The 20,181-nt window shown below is 30.7% G+C and overlaps 1 protein-coding gene across 7 annotated transcripts in view; it reads left to right on the top strand.

The window, feature by feature from the left end:
• The window catches only part of Actn (alpha actinin), a 164,469-nt gene that overhangs the window by 40,713 nt on the left and 103,575 nt on the right, over window positions 1-20,181 (top strand). For 2 of the 7 annotated variants that reach the window (XM_080176557.1, XM_080176555.1), the window contains exon 1: window positions 6,754-6,801. The exons of the other annotated variants lie outside the window; for them this stretch is intronic. The gene's annotated coding sequence lies outside the window, so the exon portion shown is untranslated. Of the gene's footprint in view, window positions 1-6,753; window positions 6,802-20,181 lie in introns of those variants that run through there. 7 annotated transcript variants of the gene reach the window in all.

The raw sequence follows: 20,181 nt of genomic DNA, 5'->3' as shown, positions 1-20,181 counted from the left end.
ACTAGTCCCTAAAGTTTTATAATAAGGTTTTCTTATTCGTTCGCTTAAAAACTTTGGGGAATTTTAATGAACTTTGATTGGTGGATTCATAGTTGCAGCAGTAATATCCCAGTAGCGTATATTACACTAGTCCACAAAGTTTTATAATAACGTTTTCTTATTTGTTGCCTAACAATTTTGAAGACTTTCGTGATTTTTAATAGGTTGCTTTATTAAGTTGAATGTCCAAACGTTTCAACTACTAATTGTCATATACAGAAGAAGTAATTTTGTGTGTCATCATCGGGGATGTACATCAATTTATCATCCATTGTGTTATCCCTTTAGATCCCTTACGCAACTACGCAAAAATTATAACGGAGGGAATAACGGACTAATAAGTCATTGAGTAGCACCGCCGCTATAAAACTTTATGGATATTGCATAACAATATTATTATACTACTTTTATTATTAAAGGACTTCCTATAAAAGTTTGGTTGTGATATCCGATCTTTGTCAAAAGAAATCATTTATTTGGATATTTTTTAGTAGCGAAGCTGCTCTATAATTCTTTATATGTTTACTTTATAGGTATGTTTATCTATCAATGACCTTTTATACAATGCTACTTATATATGTTGTCATTCTTTGTTTGATGTACTAAAATGTTTTGACTAGATCCATTGATTTTCACAAATTTTGTTTAATTAAAGGCGATACGATAAGTTTAGGAAATTGAAGACAGTTAATCTTTAAAAAAAAGGATGTACTTTTAGATATTTTAATTTAAATGATTTGGTATATTGCTAATTTTATAAAACTGTTCCAATAATGAATTATATATTTTGTATTACCCAATTGTTCTACTTTTCCAATTAGCACAGAAAGTTCATTCAATCATCAGCACTGTGGTCACGGATCGGCAGCCGCTGCCGCTAAAAATAAATCATCCACTACGTTCACCTGAACGAAAAAGCTTTAAAAATAAAAGCATCTTGCATTTAGTTTAATTACTATTTGGCTATTTAAAAATATATACCAAGCATTCAACGGTATTCTAATAATGATAGTCTCAATGTGGCTTTTAGATAAGGTGAACCGCAGCCGCCAAAAAACGGTGGGCAACCCTTGGCTGTGGTATTGGAAAAAAAGAAAAACAATTAATGTTTTCCTCTTTTTACAATAATTGCAACCTAGACATTTAAGATTAACATTTTATTTATTTCTGTAGGATTAATTTCGGATCATGGAAAGAAAACAGAGTAGCGGGGTTCGTCGTATTTTCACAGTAGCTTTTTTCTTATTTCTAGCGCCTGCTGGGCAATCGTCAACAATTATCTAACCTAAAATAACCTTTCAAAAGCTACTGTGAAAATACGACGAAACCCGATACTTCGTTTTCTTTCTATAATCCTATTTTTTTATATTAAATAGCGCGGCTATCCACTAATAACATCTTTTTTTTGTAGGTAAGTCTTTTACTGTCTTCTCAAAAACTGAAAATAAAACTAAGAAAAGGTTTAAGGTATCTGAAGAAAGCTATTTTACCCTATTTTAGATTTGCTATATTTAAATCTTGGGAGTTTATTAGCTAGAGCTCTTCCTTCGTTTCTAAGGACAAATTAATATTTAAATTTTCCGATTTAAAAATGTAATATACTATGGTTAGAATTTTAAATTATTTCATTTGCTGTCAGAATGACACATTAGACCAAATTATAAGTTGAATTATTAAAAATAAATCATCGATTGTGCCAGTCAGACTTCTAACAATTAACTGGATTTCAGAAATCTAAATTGTGATTGATGTTCGAAATGAATAAATTCTTATAAAATAAGCCATCACTTTAAACGAATTACAATTTTATCTACTAATTGATTAGCCCTTTGTCTTTAAGGAAAAGCGAGGAAGGTAATAAAATATCTTAAAAACCAACCCAAGAAAGCTTTCCTGAAAAGCGCAACCAAAATTGGCAGAAAATTAGTTGACAAACTTGTATTCTTTTGAAAGTTTTAGTAGAGTTTCTGTATGGTAATCCTTGTTTGTACGAGTCAGTTAGTCAGACTGCCAGTAGAGTTTCTGTATGGTAATCCTTGTTTGTACGAGTCAGTTAGTCAGACTGACACCAATTATCTGAATTTAAAAGCCAAGAAACTGAGAAAGAAATGAAAAACAGGGATAAAGGAGTAGAACAATATGCAAAAAAGTGCATAGATTAACAAATTTAAACTATCAGCAGAGTTTTTTTTTTGGAAATTGGGTATATGTAGACAAAAATAAATAAAGAATATTGTCAAGGTTTTTTTGTGCTGAACTAATATATACCTTAGAAACAAACTGTCAAATGATGTGTTAAAGTCAGTATGTTGAATATTATTCATTGAAAAAATCAATAGAAATAAGTTTAGAAATTTATAAGGTGAGGGCTTTATATCCTACACGACAAATAATTTCAAGGAATTCAAGTTGCTTGTAGCCTTTCTAATTGCAAAATCAAAATTGGATATAGTCCCTTTCGTAACGCCTCTGAAGGGGCGTTTCGTTGTATTTTCACAGTAGCTTTCCCCCTATTTCTAGCCCCTACGGGGGGGCTCCAAGCCTTTTAGACAAATTACCTAATCCTGCGGGGCAATCACCTAACCCAACTTAACCTAGCCTAACCTAAAATAACCTTTGAAAACTAATGTGCAAATACGACGAACGTTAAGAGGCGTTGCCACGAAAGGGACTATACCCAAAAAAATTATTTATGCAATAATTGTATGACAAAAATCTTTTCTCCTTGTTCAGAAAAGTTCCTCTTAAATATGGTTATTATCTATCTCTATATTTCTAATAGGAAACAAAGTTTTCCAATGTTGGTGGAACTTTTTAATATTGAAACTTTCAAATTACACTAAATCTGGTCGGGGAAGTCATTATCGGTGTTACAGGGATAGGACAATCTAAGAAATATTAATCATTCTCCCAAGTTTTCTCGATAGAGTAATTAGCGTTAAGCACTGCCCCCCCCCCACCTTTTTTTTTGAAAGAAATTGAAAGTAAGAGTTGGGTAGGCTTTGGGGGTATTTTTAAAAGCGAAGCTTTTCTATAATTAGGGTCGGTCCGTCCGTACGTCCGTCCGTACGTCCGTCCGTCCGTCCGTCCGTCCGTCCGTACGTCCGTCCGAGATAGATAGCTTTTGTTCGTTAATTTAGGCATGTTAGAATTGTCCTTTTGATTTCAAACTTTGCATGATGATTCCTGTAGTAGTTGGGTACGATTTAGAAAGCGTAGCAACTCTATAATCATTACCAGAATGTCCGTACGTCCATTTTAAACATGTTGATTTTTCTAATTTTTTAACAACAAATTTTCAAGTGTTTTAATTATCCGTTTGATCTGATTTTTGGTATATTGATTCCTGGGACAACAAAGAACAATATTATAAGCGAAGCAACTCTATAATCAAGTCCAAAAATGTAAGTATGTCCATAAACATTATCCTGTTTTTAAGCAGTTTTTCAACAAATTTACCTACAATTCTGATTCGACATTTATACATTTATGTTCCGATTTTTCAGTTCAGATACTATACAAGTGTTAATGTCCGTTTGTCCTACCGTTTCAGTGCTTCGCTTTTATGGATGTTGTCATCCTTGTTTTATATTATTTTAGGGCAGGTTATGTTAGGTTATATTGGATACTTGTTCGCCCCGCAATTATAGGTCTCGCGTGGTTAGGATTAGGAACCCCCTCCCTTTTATTTTCTATTATTCAATAACTATAGGGGGGGGGGGGGGGGGTATTGCTCAAAAGGCACTCTCTGGAGTAGCAAAAAACAATTTTCCTTATGTGCCATATCACTCAATCCTAATAATGACTAAAAATACATTTGTTTTCCAGGTGAAACATTTAACAAAGGAATGAAAAACAAAATTCTATAATATTCTAGAAATTTATACAACAAAGCAAAATTAAGTCAATTGTTGCATTTTCAATACTTTTGTATTTAAGTGAAAATGGTCTGCTGGTTTTAATATTTTAATAGACAAACAGATAACACCAACTTTCTCAAAAGTTTTCTTTTTTCCGTATAAACATAATCGTGTTGTTTTATTATTTTAAAGTTTTTTATGAGTTTGAAATTGTTATGGTCTTGAACAAGGACAAAACCGTGGATAAGTACCTAGTGCAGTAAAATATTATGAACGTCAAACTGTTATAAAGTTGTAGAATTTGGTTAAAATCTTTAAGCATATTTAGAAATTGTAACGATTCTAAAGATAATAATATTATCTAATATAAAATTATATTTGTATAGCCTATAAATAAGTTGGAACTTAAAAACAGTTTACATAGTTTTAAAGTAATTTGGCTGCTGAATAAAAGGGTTGAGGTAATTAAGGTCAAAATGTAAAAATAATAAAAAGCTTGACTGTAAAAAGTGTCAAGGTGGGTTGAACCCTTTGAATACAATCAACTACAAGATTCACCTACAGAAAATCTACGAGTTGTACATTTCATACAGTCACATGGGATATTGATCTATTTTGTCTTTTGGCTATAAGATAATCATTTATCATCAATCTTTGATGCCTCAAAGGAATTATTAATGGGGTTGTTAAAAGGTTGTATAATAGGTTTTCTTTAATTAAATTATCCCCACAAGTATTTTTTTTTAGAAATGATTAGCATATTAGTAAATTTTTTGTGGTTAACTGACAAAATAGAAAGAGGTGACTTAGAATAATTATGTATATTTTTAAAACAAATGAACAATAGACGATTCAAGCGGTTATGTAAAAATTTGTCCGTTACTTAGTACAAAAAATTAAACATGTTAAAAGTATTATTAATTTATATTTATGACGGTTGTTCACATATGCCATATAATGGTATGCCAAATAGTTATAGGAATCATCTTTTAAAAATCTGCTCATTGGTAGTCTGTCTTAGAGATCTTAAATTAATGCACTTATGGAGTCAGACAGAAAGATAGCAAAATAATTTTAATATCAAATCAACGGGATGTATATCTGTGTATTAGTCTGTCTTTTGTGTTTATATCGAAATATCTCGACCAATTTAACTTTCCTTTTTAGTGAATCTCTTTATTGGTTCTGGAAAGTTTATTATTTATTTTGGGGGAGGGTTTCTACACCCTCCAAAATAAATTCGCCATAGGAATGCATTCACAATTTGTTTCATCCCCTATCCCCACTTCACTAAAATTTCTTGATATCCTTATCAGAGATTAAATATAAAGGCATGTGTTGTGCTTAATTTACATGTTTGTTTTTAACTTTGTTTGCCATGTAAGCTTGCTTTCATTTTCTGAGTTATATTTAAAAAAAAAACAAGGATAACAACATTCATTTAAATATTCGTAATAAATCAGGTACACGGTCAAATACAAATAAAAAATATCAGATATATTGATTGTTAAAATATGTTTTTAAATCTGTGCATTAATTTGCTTTTAATCTGTTCTATTGAGATTTCAAGTTCCTTTAAGACTTAAGATAGAGATCATTCTCAGAGAGACAGGGGACAATGGGCTATTTATTACAAAAGTCCTCAAAGTTTTAAATAACGTTCTCTTATTCGTTGACTTAATAACTTTTGTGACCTTAGTAAATTGGGATTGGTAGGTTATTAAATTTGAGTGTTCAAACATTTCAACCACCAATTGTAATCTACAAAAGGGGTCATTTTGTCTATCATCATTGAGGATGTTCATCAATTTATCGATTATTGTCTTATCCTTTTAGATCATTCGCCATATTGTCCTAGAAACCAACGTTTTAAAGATCGATTAAAAGTTTGAAGGGTCTAGCTAAATATTTAGACCATTTTGCTCACGGTTTAAGAACTTATGTCATTACGCCCCCCCCCCCCCCCTTAAGATAAAAAGAAACTTTGCTCTAAAAAAAATTCAATTCTTTGTTAACATGTATTAAAAATGAATAAAATTGCAAATAGAAAAAATATTATTCAATATTCATATTGTTCTAAGGATTAAGCCAGTAATTTACATAATATTGCTTCTTTTTACAATAACCTCTTTTAGTTTTCAACTTATCATCGTTGTTTCGACGATCAAAATTTTTTGTAACAATTAATCTAAATAGAACATAGATTTTTTTTAGGGCTTAGACGCTTGTAAGATTCAGGGAAATCAACCTATTACAATTTTAAAAATAAGCTGAAAGTCTAAACCTGAAACAAATATGGCAATCCCTCTTTTCAACTAATCTTTCAAAGCATCCAAACGGGTTTATATTTGAGGATTGTGATGGACGGCTGCCGAGCCCTATTATTGGATATATATTTTTAGTATATTTATATTATCTTAAAGGATTTAACATATCCTTAATAAGTTATTATACATGGAATTATTCTTCCCCCTTTTTTGTGTCACCTCCTTTACACTTAACATCATAGTTCCAAGGATACGACAATAGAAAAAAAAGTATTCTTCCCCCCCTTTTTATGTATTATACTCTTTATTTTATATTTAGAACATGTGGGGGGAAAGGGGGTTGTAAATTATTTAACCGTCATTGTATTTTTTCCTTGTCCGTGAGTGTGACTTAATATGAACTATATGTATATTTTTATATCAGTTGATACATAATTTCACTAGTGTATGTATGTATGTGGTTATGTGTTAAGTGAACATTATGTTATTTCCATAGTTATTCAGTATCATTAGTATAACAGTACAATAGGAGGCTAGTTCTTGCCTTTAATGTAATGTGAAATTACTGATTAGGTCTTTTTTAGAATTAGATATTATGTGAATCATAAAAAGTGAGTGATATATGTTTTATAAAGGTAGATAAATTTTATTTTATTGATTTTGCTTCATTTGTATATGTCCTATTATATAAGGTAGTAAGGTTTTTTGTTTGTAGCTTAAGATTTAGATACTTATGAAACGATTCGGTTTTTAAAGGAAGCTTTACATGGGTCCTGCGATGGTGTTAGGCTATTTTCTACCCTTCTCTATCTCTTCTAAACAAAGCCTCTAGTTTCTAGGGGCGCGTCTGCTAGTTAAAATTATAGCAATTGTCCAACGACTTCAGAGCATTTTCATTTGAAATGAACGAGTTGCTTTATAACCTAAAGATATTAGTTCATATAACACCACTAAGAAAACCTACCCCTTGATTTCACGACTTTTGTCTTAAAGTGCAAGGTTATAAGTTGCTCATGTGTATATTGTCCTGGGCTTTCCCTATATTCTAACTATTAGTGTCACGTGCCGGACATAGCAGCAGTAAGTATCATTTTAACGTCTGAAGTATTACGCAAGCGGGTACGCTACCCTTTGCGTTAATGCCGCGAGTCCATTTAAAGCTATATACTCCAAAATGATATTATGATTCTGATTTTATCTAGAAATGAAGATTTAGTTTCAAACATTACCTATACATTACATTAATACCTAAAGTTGTAATATAAACTAAGTTTAGGGGTAGAAAATTAAAACTTAGTTTTGGGGGTAGAAAATACAGAAACCAAAGATTAAAAAGTTTTCAAAATACGGGAACTACTAAAACCTAGGGCCTGTTACTTAAATGTTTTTGGGTTTGATACTATAAAGTTAAATGGCAACAAATATCATAAAAAAATTGGAAATACAAACTTTTTTGTATCTAAGGATCACGCTTACCGCTAAACCTTAACATCGAAGCTTTTAATAGGTCCTGAGAAGGTTTAGAACTATTGACCTCCTTCCCAAGAAAAATCGCCTTTATAAATGATTGACCTCCAACAAAAAAATTTGCAAGGGCATTTTCACTGGCAGAAAAGTTTGATATAGCTTATTCTTCGACTGTCATTAAATTGCTTAAAGCTTAAAGGTTAACAAATCAAATGATTAATAGATTATAGATAAATAAATTTAAGGATTGGTCCCAGGTGCTCAGTGGTGAAAACTTTGTGCGGTTTAGGTTACTTTTCAGGCCAGGGATTATTCTATTCAAACAGGGTTGCCAGGTTTAGGTAACTTTTTAGGCCAGGGATTATTTTATTCAAATAGGGTTGCCAGGTTTAGGTTACGTTTCAGGCCAGGGATTATTCTATTCAAACAGGGTTGCCAGGTTTAGTTTACTTTTCTGGCCAGAGATTGTTCTATTCAAACAGGGTTGCCGGTTTCAAATTACATCTCAGGTCAGGGTTTATTCTTTTTAAACTGGGTTGGCAGGTTTAGGTTACTTTTCAAGCCACAGGGTTGCCAGGTTTAGGTTACGTTTCAGGCCAGGGATTATTCTATTCAAACGGGGTTGCCAGGTTTAGGTTACTTTTCTGGCCAGAGATTGTTCTATTCAAACAGGGTTGCCGGTTTCAAATTACTTCTCAGGTCAGGGTTTATTCTTTTCAAACTGGGTTGGCAGGTTTAGGTTATTTTTCAGTTCAGGGATTATTCTATTCAAACAGTTTCCAGGTGTAGGTTACGTATCAGGCCATTATTATTCTATTTAAACAGGGCTGTCAACTTTTCGTGCTAGGGAGTATTCTATTCAAACAGGGTTGCTAATTCAGTAGTTTTCGAAATCTTAAGCTACAGAAAATAAAACCTTTTTACTTTATATATAATAGGATAAACCTCAAAGCCAGTGAGAAATATAAATATAAACTTATATATATAAAGTATAATTATGTATATGATTATTCTTTTGTATATCAAATTACAGAATTACTGAAGCCTTAATCAGAGATATGTATTGGATTTCAAACTAATCAAAACAAGCACTGCATTGCATAGACAGATAGATAGATAGATAGACGAAAGGTTAGATAAATCTGAATTGGATGATGCAATCATTTAATCATTATTGATTAAAAGTACTTTGAACATTTTTTCTGATTATATAATAGTGTTTAATTTTGTTAAAATTGCTTAAATATAGGATACAGTAGAAGGACTTATGTCAATTTTAGGATTTGATTAAAGAGATGCCTCGCTGATAATACTGTACCTTTTTGTCCTAAGAATCTATTTTCTAAAAATCTGACGAAAAGGATAATTTTACCATGAAAAAGCTGTTAAAAATTTAAAAATCATTCTATTTTAAATGGACGCACAGACTTTCTGGTGACGATAAGAATTACTACACTTCCTAAATCGTGCTTAATTGTCATATAAATAATCATGCAATGTTTGAAATGGATAGGACAATGCTAACATGTATAAATTTATGAAAAGGACGGACGGCCTTTCATTATAGCAAAGCTTCGCTACTAGAAATGAATATCTGAGATATAAAAAATAACCTACATTTCACATAAAATGTAATGTAGTACAAATCAAACACACTTGTAGAAATTAAAGAAAAAAACTGTAAAAAGTCGTTTGTAAAAAATTTGATTTATTATCAGTTGGAACTTACACCAGATTATCATATAATCTAATAAAGTGAAACTCGTAGTTGGCTAAAATAATGATCCTCCAATCCACTTCATTAACCCCTATCACCTTCCCTACTATTGGATGAACGAATTGTCAAATAAGTGTTGTCCATGTTAGAAACCTAAATTGATCACAATTTTCTCCTGTCATAGTTTTATTATATTATATCTATTTGTAATGCAATGTCAATTTCTAAAGCTAGGTTTACAAGTTTGGTCTAGTGGTAAAATTAGAATCAAATTTATTTTACTTTTGGGTAAGGACCTTCCTGGGTCTTATAAAAGCTTTATTGAAAAGGAGAGCCATATCGTTTTAGCCTTTAGCGAGATCTTTAGTCATAGACACATAGTCAGACAGATATACTGCCATCTTTTAATATAACTTGATTAATCTATCTATTTATTATTTTTTAGGTAAGATTTGATGCTCAAATAACAGAAAACTCTCAAAATGTGAAATTGGTGAAACAATAATAAATGTAAAGAAGTTTTGCTTAAAAATAAGTAAAAAAAAACACTAAACTTCCCGCTTTTCTTGTTTTTATTTTGCAGCAACAAATATTAAGTTTTGAAATTGACCTTCGGTTAGAATTTTGTACCTCTTTTTATATTCTTAAATTTGGTGAACCTCAACTGACTTTGGCTTTTGTACCTATTTTTTTTTGTATACAAAAATGCGCAAAAAGCAGGGTTTCTTATAAAACTTTAGGGACGATAATTAATTAATGTAAAATGTCCCTTCCCTCCCTGTATTAGAAAGTTGTTTTTTTTGGCTGTTCAGACACATTTTAGTAATATCTTAAGAATATTTACAGAAGGGATATGTTGTTTATCATCCTTGGGGATAAATTTATCGGCCATTGTCTTATCCCCTTAGATCATAAAAAAATTGAATATATTTTGTTTTTTTAATTTTCATAAATCAGTAATTTTCAGTGTAGCCGCCTAAAATTTCTATCGGTAAACATCATTTTGAAAAGTTATTAGAATTTATGTTTTAATATCTGATTTCTGTCATTTGAATAGGACTTTAATCATAATAAAAAAAGGCGGGATAAATATTTGGAAAAATATTCTAAAATTGTTTTAGCGTTCTTTTTTCTAATTAAAATCCAGTATCCTTATTCTTTTATATTAAATTTGTTTTGAAAAATCATTTTTTAAACGTTTTTTCTCATTTAAATAAAATTAAAATTCTGTTATTGCTTAAAAAATAGATAAAATCATAGGAGAACTAAATAGGGCAAGGGTTAAGATTGATTAAGAGTGGGCGTTATTCTTTTCACATTATTTCTGCAATTATAATTGTCCATTCTTATAAAGAAAAATCTTTGAAATATTTCTTGAAAGTTAAAACTAATATCTTTAACTAATCACAGTGGGATAGTTTGAAATTATTTAGGCCAAAATAAATTATCTGAGCATTAAAAGTTTTTTAAGTGTTGAATTATTTATTCAGACAAGGATATAGAGAAATATTTTTAATATTTATCGTATCGTTTAAAAGACAGCTTTCCGCGGATTTTGAAATGGAAAATTATATGATTAAAACCAGTTTTTTTAGACGAAGGCCCGGGCCTACAAAACTGTTAATCATTTTATATTTTTTATTCTAATATTCGTGGAAAGTTGTCTGTTGTACAATGCTCTACTTGATTTTTCAGTATGGCTGAAAACCAGTTCTAATCAAGCGGATATAAATTGGTTTCAAAGCCATACTGTAAAATATTTACGAAAGTAAAGTGTATTTCTAATCAAGAGTAGAGATATTCCAATTCAGTGTGCATTCACTTCTGCATATTATTTGCGAAGAGAATCAATAGCATATATTAAGATTGAGTGTATATTGGCATATATAATAAAATCTTTTCTTATTAGTTGGCTAAAAAACTTTCAGGACTTAAAATATATTTTGATTGGTTGTTTTATTAAGTTGAGTGTCCAAACGTTTTAACCTTTAATTGCAATTTACAGAAGCGGGTAATTTTGTGTATCAACATTAGGAATGTATATTGATTTATCGTTCAGTGTCTTATCCCTTTAAATCCCTGCATTTTAGACTTTTAATATGTTGTTCTGGCGATTATATAATATTTTCATTTGCAGTAGTGATTGAACAACGTCAATTCTCGTCTAGACATTTTTTTTATTGGAATGTTTAGCCATATTTTAACCTGAAAATAAATTGTAATACAGCAGTCATTTTGCTTGTTTTAATATTTACTAAAATTTACCTCAATTTATGTATAATAAGGGTAAATATTAAGCAGTAACCCTAACTTATATTGAATTATGAAATGGCCAGAATTACAGATTATTACAACAGCAGAAACTAATTCTTTCCCACTGCTTATGTTATCATCAATTAACTCTCTTAATTTCTGTCAATGATTATCGTTTTTCTACTCAGCAGAAAAGTTGGAGGAAAAAAGTTTTAATTTAGGTACAAAATGTATATTACAAAAATTAAATTTGCATTTTGCTCTTTCTATTGATTATCAAAAAGATTCTTCTCTAAAATTAGCGTTGAACAAGTTTTTAATTCAGTTTTTGTAATTTAAAATTAGATTTTTAGATTTCCTTAACAATACATCAAAATGTTATAGTAAATCTAATAAAATATAACTTTTAGATTAGATTTCTTATATGGTTATTCCTAGTCCGATTGGGCATACTCGATACTTTCGTCCTAAAGAGCTAATGTGTCAATATTTTCTTATGTCCTTTTGTCTCATTTGTCGTGCTTTGCTTCTTTGCATGTTGTCATCCTTATTAAATTATATTAGATTGAAGTTAAATTAACAAGTCTCCTAACTTTATTAATCCACCCTCCCATCTTTCTTTATTCTTTTAATCCGTTGCGAAGTTTTTCTATGTATTTACTTATTTTCTTGTTGTTTAATATCATCATTTTATGCAAGTTTATTGAAAATAATATTATCTTTCCATTATGGCTTAGAAACCAATTAATATCCGCTGGATTAGAACCGGTTCTCAGCATTAATGAAAAATCATGTACATTATAGACAATTTTACACGAATAATGAAATAAGAATCATGAAATTAATAAAAGTTTTGATAGACTGGGCCTTTGGATCCACTCAGCTAACATAACTGGTTTAAATCTTATAATTTTTTATTTCTTTATCCGCGGAAAGCTTTCTTCTAGTACTGTGCGATATATAACTATTAATTTATCTATGCTCTTCTTATTCAAGAACAAATTAAAAATCAAGATTTCCTGTTGAAATAAAGCTGCGCTATTGATGACAACTTATTATCCTTGTTTATCAATTTCCCTTGATATGATAATCTTTCTTCCCCATGTTCTAATCTATTTAAAAACGAAGCTTTTCTACAATTAGGGTCGTTCTATCCGTCGTCGTTAATTTCTTTATAATTGTCTTATAAACATTGTGATTACTGAACAGTCAGGTTTAATGTAGAAAGCATAGCAACTCTATAATTATTACCAAAACATCGCATCCGCGTGTCCCTTTTAAGAATGTTGATTTTTTCTACAAAAAATAATCTGTTTTTTATGTCAATCCATATTTTTTAATGTTGCTTGTCCGTCTTCGTGTTATTATATGTTTTCATCCTTGTTAATGTATAGATTTACTAAATTTCTCCCCATGGAGTTAAAAAATCTAAGACAGACAAATGTTTAATTAAATCAATTTGTCCATAGGTAGCGCAGCAATATACAATTAACAGTGTACTGAATACATCATTTCGTTGATATTATTTATTTGCGGATTTCTCAGAAGATAGTGGTTAGTCTTGAACGTGGTGCTTGAGCTAGCATTAGTTGCTTAACAAAATTGTTTAACCCACTCAATGAAGACTTTGGTCCAAAAAATAAGAAACTATGGCTAATCAATCAATCAATAGTGAGTTAAAATATTTTCTATTTTTGAACCAATCAATAAGGAAGATTCGCTATTTTTCTTGTTTATTTTTAAGGGATAAACGAACACACATTCCCTATTTAGATAAAAGATGCTTTATTGATTTGCAATTTCAGAATTTTAATCATAATAAACAATTATATAAAACCACTATGTTTCATAATTACAATCTCTGTTTTCAATTCAAATTAAGTTCCCTCTTTCCTCTCATTTCTACTAAATTGATTTACTTTTTAATTGAATTTCAATTTCAAAATGAATATAAAATGTATATTTATAAAGAATAGGGGAATCATTATTAGATCTATAAATTTAAACCCATTAATTTTAGGTTATTAAAATCATGGATTGAATAACCGGACAAAGTGAGTTATAAATCATATGATCAGTTGGTATAACAAAGAAAAGAAAGAGATGATATGCATACACTCAAAACAAATCTTTAAAAAATAATGTTAATGTCTTTTAAAGCATGGCCGACAGACAGACGGACAAAACAATGTATAGACATGTAATAACAATCTTCTTTGAATATTTCATCTTCTATCCTAAATAGCAGCCAAGATAATCACTTTCCCCCTCATAACGTTACTGAGTTACTGACTGACCTTCTGACTAACAGACTGCCAGCTTCGCTGCTAAAAATATCTGGCAACCCCTAATGTCCATTGCATTGTATTTTCACTGTACAGGTGCCTGGGAAAAAAGAGCGGGAAAATTATTCTAATAAAAAAATTGTAGATCTTCACTTTCTTCTTCCTTTATTAAAGACTAGTGTTATAGTTTCAATATAAGATTATAGTCCTAATTTTGTTATTTGATAGTCATAGTATTTTTTAAAGTAATATAGGACATTATGTTGATGTAAATATCTGGAAAAATACACTCTGATTAAATTTTCATATACAGGGCGGGATATTGCACTGTAAATTTGTATAACCTCACTCCCAGCTCTCTCTATTGGTTTATTAATTGTGGGGACTTCTGATTGGTTGGTTCAAACTGTGAGTGTCCAACCTGTTCAACCAATTATTTCGATTTACAGAGAAGGTGGTACTTTTATTTAATGTCCTTAGGGATAAGCATCAATTTCTCATCCATTATTGTCTTATCCCTGCAAAACGTAACTGTTGTTTAGTATATCTGTCCTTATTTGTGGATGGGAATAAGGGCAATCCATGTTTGGGTTTTACAACTTTTCACTTGCACTAAACCAGCAAACTTTTATTTTTATCCAAGTGTAAAGGGATGGGGCATGTGTCAAATTTTTTTTGATTGTTTGCTTTATATCTCAGTTGTCCGCGGATACGTCAATGAAAACAATGAAATAAGCCTTAATTTAACAACCCTTAATGGGCATACCAAAATTATAAAATTATAGCTGAACCTCCAACAGACAACTAAATCTATGATTTAAACCTTAAAAGTTAATTAAAGCGAGTGTGAGCAAATAAATTTAACATGACTTGTATCTGACATAGGACCTTAATGGCAATGATATAAGTATTTAAACTGCATTAATGTTCCTTAATGCCTGAAAGGATGCCTTTATCGCTTAAAAGTTTTGTTAACCCAATTCTAGTGGGAAAACAGTGGCAAATACATTTATATACGCCAATATATACAGTAAAACAAGGATAACAACGCCCATAGAGCACCAGCAATGGTTGTTTTTTTTTCAACGTTTATTCATAAGTTACCAATAAGAGCAATGATAAGTAACCCCAGTCTTATTTTGAAAAATAAAGGGGGGTGGGGTGCTTAGTTTTTCATTTGCTGTTTTAGATAAGTGAAGGTTAGGTTAGGTTATATTTTGTAATGTGTAGCCCCGCAGGGTTAAGGCAACGAAGGTATCTGCCCTGTATGGTTAGGGTCCAGCCCCATAGAATAAGGAGGAATAAGATACTTTATCTTCTTTGTCCAGCCCCCAGCAGAGGTTGGACACAGGATAATATAACTATTGTTGAAAAGCTTTGCCTACAAAAACAAGGCACATGGGGCAATGTGCATTATCCCAAAAAAAGTTTCCAATATTGTTGTACCTTTCATCTGGGGCAGGGAAAAGTATTGTTATAGTTTGTTAAACATTAATTTTGGACACTGCTAGTTTGAACCAACCAATCAAGATTTAATAAAAGTTAAGCCAATTAATGAGATAACATGTATATGAAACATTGGAAATCTTACTCTCATTTCACATTTAAAGAACATGACGTAGCACTTATAGCAAAATAAAATATGTTAAGGGCAGATTTCTAATAAAAAAAATTATTTTAGTTTGAATAAAAAAATATTAATTATATCTGATTTGTTTCCTCTGGATTAAAACCGGTTGTAAACCATACTGAAAAGAGACATTATTAGCTTTAATGAAATTTTCCACGAAAGAAGAAAATAAAATACCTATTACGATTAATTCCTATTTGTTAACTCGTGCTTTCGGCTCTTAATGCTAACAAAACTGTAACCAATTATTAAAGAATATTCATTTCTAACATTTTTTATATTTTTAAAATTATTTACTATTTTTCTTCTAAAACGTAATATTTGATAAATTATAACGTTAAAAATCTGTTTATATATTAAATTAACACTGGGAGGTCACATCCATAAGTAGCGAAGCACACAAAAACATGAATGGACAAACTCGCTAAGGACAATGACCAAGTACTTTGTATACTTAAGGCTCGTTGGAATGGTGGAATCGCATTTCCTCCATTGCGTTACGGGCTGACTGACGGAAGGGCAAAAGGAGTAGCTCCGCTACTAAAAAAACTGGCATACTGTGTATTACTAAATGCAATCTGTTAACCTAAATACCGAAACTGTTAGTGGACACAAAAATTTAAAACTCACTCTTTTATTTAAATGACCTTTGCAATAAAAAAAATATAATATATTAGTCTATTATAGTAAAAGAATAAAGGGGGCAAGTGCTACATATTACTTTATAACCAAATAGCAAAGACCCTGTCCCGAACTTGTATTTAATTTGTATATACAGTGTGTTTTTTTATGAGAACTTTTTTGAAAGCAATTTTACCCCACTTATAGTTATCAGAATTTAATGATTAATGGCTCATTTTCTTTGTTTTTTAAGGGAATTAATAGAACAACAAAAAAATATTTCAGTTTTTATTTAAAAAGTACAGTAAAATCTAAAATTCAAAACTTAGGTGTCAACATATAAAAATGGTTTTAACGCATTTTTCTTTAAAAAATGGATTTTCTGTAGTCGACTTTGGGGGGCCAGTACTCCCTTCCTGGTTGAGATATGACCTTCAAACTTTGATATGTTCTAGTACATGTCCCTAATAGTATCTGTATACATTTTTAGCTCTATATCTCAACTTTTAAGTGTTTAGCAGCCATTCTTGCAAAAGGTTGATTTTTTGAGCATAAGAAAAATGCGCTAAAACCATTTTTAGATGTTGACACCTAAGTTTTGAATTTTTGATTTTACTGTACTTTTTAAATAAGAACTGAAATATTTTTTTGTTGTTCTATTAATTGCCTTAAAAAACGAAGAAAATAAGCCATTAATCATTAAATTCTGATAACTATAAGTGGGGTAAAATTGCTTTCAAAAAAGTTCTCTGTATAAGTATTTAGATGATTTGCCGCGACTTTACCCCATCAATGAAAAACTGACCAAAACAATAAAAATTACATTTAGTAAAATTTAAGTAAATTCATTTTCGTCTGCTAACTAAAGGGTCCTTGCTTATTGGGTGAGGTAGATGTATGTAAACCTAAAAAATCGAATTGCCTTGTATAATGTTTATAGTTTAGTTTGCTGGGTTACAATGTTATACAGGAAAAAAATGCAGAAAAATAAATTTTGTCTCATGAATAAAAAAATTTGATTTCATTTTCCATACTTTTATTATTCTGCTGCACTGCTAATGTCCATAATTTCCTTGTTTTAATGTGACTTCTAAATGAAAGTGCACCTTTTTAATTAAACTCTTTAGAAAATCTTCATAAAAAGTCCCTTTAATGTGAGAAGCGAAGCTTCTATGCATGGTCATTTGTTACTTGAAGATAATGCACCTACTATCTATTGTATGACGTTGATTTTGTCAATTTATGTTTTTCTTACAAATGAATTGGATTGAAATACAAGGGCCTTATTGGGTAAATGTCCCAAAGCTCGTATGGGCGAGTCTGCTGTTTTTGACATTGTAACGTCAGGTCCAGCAACCGAGGATAACTGACTCGAGCAATATCTTCTTTTCTGTATTAATTCCAGGGGTATTAGGTTTAGAGTCACCGAACAGACAATAATTGCACGACCTTTTAGGATTGCTCGATCAATTAATATTTGGGATGTAAATATTCATTAATGTTACTTTTGTTTTAGTAAATAGGTAACTCCTTGTAAATAAATAAATGTTGTGTTCATTTCATTTAAGGTTGCGACTCTTTCTTTAATTTTTTAAAGGAACATTTAAGGATTGAACCTAAAGAGTAGCAATATATTATTATTTAATTCCATGCTAAGCTCTCTTTATTGCTAATGAGAGAATATACCTACATAGTTTCAGGGAGGGAAGGGACAATAACAATTAAAATAATCTTCAACCCTCTCTTGCTAAATTACTCACATAATAATTACTGAATTATTGAAAAGATTGATTTATCATTCATAGAACTATCCCTGTAATAATATATCCCTTCTACATCTTTATAACAGTTTCTTAGTCCATTTCTCTGTAAAATATTCCTTTATTTTCAGTAGCAAAGCTACTCTGATATCCAAAATGTCTATCTGTCTGAAACTGTTGATTTTCTCACTTTCATTGTAAGATAGAAGGCTAAAATTTGTTGTGAAGATTCCAATACAAATGAGCATACAGTATATAATTTACTTTGTTCTATAATCTAAAAAGATGAAGATTTTCTAAAACTGAAAACATGTGCATTTAAAAGTTCAAAGGATTTCCAGTTCATACCATAAATAGATAACCACTTATCCTTTACTTTTGGAAGAAATCAACTACAGCACATATTCACAACACAAATGTTCCATGATTAAAATAAAATGTTTTACTTTTGTTGTTCCTCTTTTTAGTAGTATTTTGTGTGCTTTTTATAATTTTCAGAATAGTTATTTATCCCATTGCATTGTAGACAGCTTTCCGCGGTCAGTAAAATTCCTCGAGGGTATTGATTTTATGATCATTATGTTAATATTCGTGGAAATTGGCTAGAACTGGTTCTAATCCAGCGGTTATCAATCTGTTTCGAATAAAAATGTTCTTGTTTTCTTATTTTTCCTCGGGCATACTTCATCCCCAGTCTTAATTGGTTTTACCGTAAGAAAAATATTGAAAGTAGGGACGGTGACATGCATCCTGAAAAGAAGAATGGATATATAATATACGTGGTTATTATGGCAGGGGGATAATGTCGTCAATTTAGGTTGCCAACATGGACATAACTTATTGGTCAGTTCGTTCATCTTGTAGTGGAAGGGGAGAGGATGGATTGGGGGATCGTTATTTTAGCCAGCTACATGTTTTACTTTATTAGAGTACTTGATAATCTGGTGTAAGATCCAAGTATTAATAGGTCCAATGTAACAAGGCAAACAAAAATATAGATTCTCATTAAAAATGTAGTTATTCCATTAAACTAACTAGTACAATACTCAGATCAACTCTAAATTGAATTATATTTATGAGGGAGAGAGAGAGGGGAGGGGGGACAATAAACTGATTATTACACTAGTCCCCAAAGTTTTATAATAACGTTTTTCTTATTCGTTGACCTGACAACCTTGGAGACTTGAGTAAACTTTGATTAGTTGTTTCATTATGCTTAGTATTCAAACGCTTCATTTTAACCACTATTTTAATCTACAGAAGGTAATATTGTGTATCATCATTGGGGATTTACATCAATTTATCGGCCAATTTATCCCTTTAGATCCCTGGAATTATATTCATTGTCAATTTCTAAGTTTTTTTTTTAATCTTGCTCTCTGTGAAAGATTGAAAGTAAGTATAAAGAGAAGAAATTATAACACACAAGAGAGGGGGAGAGTGGATAATAGAGTTATAGATTATATTTTCTTCTTGTTCAGGTTTTGTTTAAAAGTCCATCTTATTTGTTTAAAGATCAGTTTTTAAATATTATTTGTTATTTATAAATAGATTTCTTTTATTAAGAATCAAACGCCTTAGTCAAGTTCAAATATAAAAGATAAATATTTTAATTTTATGTTCCATTGACTTTAAAGTGGCATTTGATTAAAACCTCCACATGACTTTGTTTGGAATGATGACAATGTTTTAATGATATCTAGACAATTTGAATTTTTAACTTTTTAGTATTTAGTATACTAGTGGCTTCGCCTCTAGCCTGTAGGGGCTTTGCCCCTAGAGGTTTGATCAACCTAATTTTTCGTTTTTTAGATTTAAAAAGTTTTTTTTTTGGGGGGGGGTTTATTTTTCAATTTTTTGAAAGTTGGGTTTTTGGAAAACCCGATCGGTTCAGCAGTTAGCGAGATCCTTCGGTACAAACAAACAGACAGACAGACAGTTAGACATACAGACATCGTTCTACTTTATATTATAGATATCTAATTTGCGAAGTTCTATTTACTTTAAAAAAAGGAGTACCATATCAGTTCAGTGGTTAGCGAGATCCTTCAGTAAAGACTGACAGATACACATATTATATATGGATATTTATTTCTAAGGGAGATAAAAAGATATTTGCTTGATATCCTATACTTGCATTAAAACTAGTACATTACCAGAAAATCAAAGGACGATCCGAATTACTACTCTATTTTCGTAATTTCTATTTTTACGAGGAACAAAAGAAAATATTCTCTCTTTATCTCTCTCCCCCCCCCCCTCTCTGTACTTTATGAAAAGGG

Source organism: Acartia tonsa, chromosome 11 (genome assembly GCF_053477335.1).
Source record: "Acartia tonsa isolate MP-2025a chromosome 11, ASM5347733v1, whole genome shotgun sequence".
In the NCBI taxonomy this organism is placed as follows: Eukaryota; Metazoa; Arthropoda; class Copepoda; order Calanoida; family Acartiidae; genus Acartia; species Acartia tonsa.
This window is presented reverse-complemented; position numbering and strand designations above follow the sequence as displayed.